This window comes from Otolemur garnettii, unplaced genomic scaffold (assembly GCF_000181295.1).
Source record: "Otolemur garnettii isolate 467f Iridium unplaced genomic scaffold, OtoGar3 scaffold00243, whole genome shotgun sequence".
NCBI lineage: Eukaryota > Metazoa > Chordata > Mammalia > Primates > Galagidae > Otolemur > Otolemur garnettii.
The window spans coordinates 1,380,400-1,381,621 of NW_003852638.1; the positions used below are offsets into that span (position 1 = coordinate 1,380,400).

Below are 1,222 nucleotides of genomic sequence, written 5' to 3' on the forward strand. Positions count from 1 at the left end.
GCCTGCTTTTCATTAGGATGTAACACGATAGCCCCTCGGGGGCTGCGCCTGCAGCAGAAGTGAAACTGCCTTTTCCTTCCGACTGGAGCATTTTCTTTCCCTGGCTCTCCTCCTTAGCCTAAGTGTGGTGGAGTCTTTTGTCTTTTGTTCAAAAAACTACACCTAAGTGGCCTCCATAGTCCTGTTGTTGTTGTTGCTTTGTGTGTGTGGTTTTGTTTGTTTTGACACGCATCTTTTCATAAAACGGGCCAGCTTCCAAAGGTACAGGCTCCTTCTCCCACATGCGTGGCCGTCGTGGGTCAGATGTGTCCCAGGTGTGGCTCCGTCAACATTCCGTTTGCACATGATTCTCATTACTCGATCCCCAAGGGTTGTGAAAACATTTGCTTGAGCCTCCCGCAAACGGCCACAGCTATGAACTGGCAAGCACCAATTTGGAAAAGCACTGTTTATTTAAAATGTATCGTGAGCAGCCCACCATCTGATGCCTACTCAGCTCCACGCAGCTTCGCTGCCCCCCAAGCAGGTGAACCCCCAGCTGCCTCCTACCTCGCCACATTTCTGAAGGGCCCGCCCTGGACATCCGCACGCCCAGCCTGGGACACCAGCCCCTGCGGGACCAGCGGCGCAGGCGCCATCTGGCCTCTGTGGCCCGCAGCGTCGTTAGCCTCCGCTGGCTCCTGTGTCAACTTACACAACTCCAATGTGTTCATGAAGTCTTTTAAAAAGTACTTTTCACCCCTTCCTGTGCCCTTTTAGGGCTGATGCAGGGCTCTAAAAGGCTAACACGGAAGGAAAGCACATCTCCATAAAACCCGGAGAAGAGATTATAAATCTTCTCTTTGGGTCCTATCTGGAGACACAAGTGAAACAATAAGAAAAACCTTTCATTTGATAATCCGTTAGCTAAACGCAGCTCCTAGAAGGGAACTGACAAGATCCCTAAGGGAGACAGAAGTAGCTTCTTGTATAAGGGGCGCTGAGCCAAGAAGGAACGCTTTGGGGCGACTTGTGAAGGTTACTTTTTCCTCTCTGTGCCTCTGTTTCCCCACTTTTAAAATTAGGGGTTAGACCGGATGATCCCTTAGCTACATCCACGGCTGAAATATTATGATTCTATTTCATTGAATATAGGTGATTTTTTAAAATGAAGTAAAATTGAAAAATTAATTTGACTCAATATTTTCTTTTTTATCAAGCAGAGGAGAAACCAAAATCTCTC

At 48.0% G+C, this 1,222-nt stretch overlaps 1 non-coding gene across 1 annotated transcript; it reads left to right on the forward strand.

Annotated features, from left to right (window-relative positions):
• Positions 1–747: 747 nt before the first annotated feature.
• On the forward strand, positions 748–867 carry LOC111722382. The gene has a single exon (XR_002771205.1). It is a non-coding gene; the product is annotated as a small nucleolar RNA SNORA26 (small nucleolar RNA).
• Positions 868–1,222: the final 355 nt, after the last annotated feature.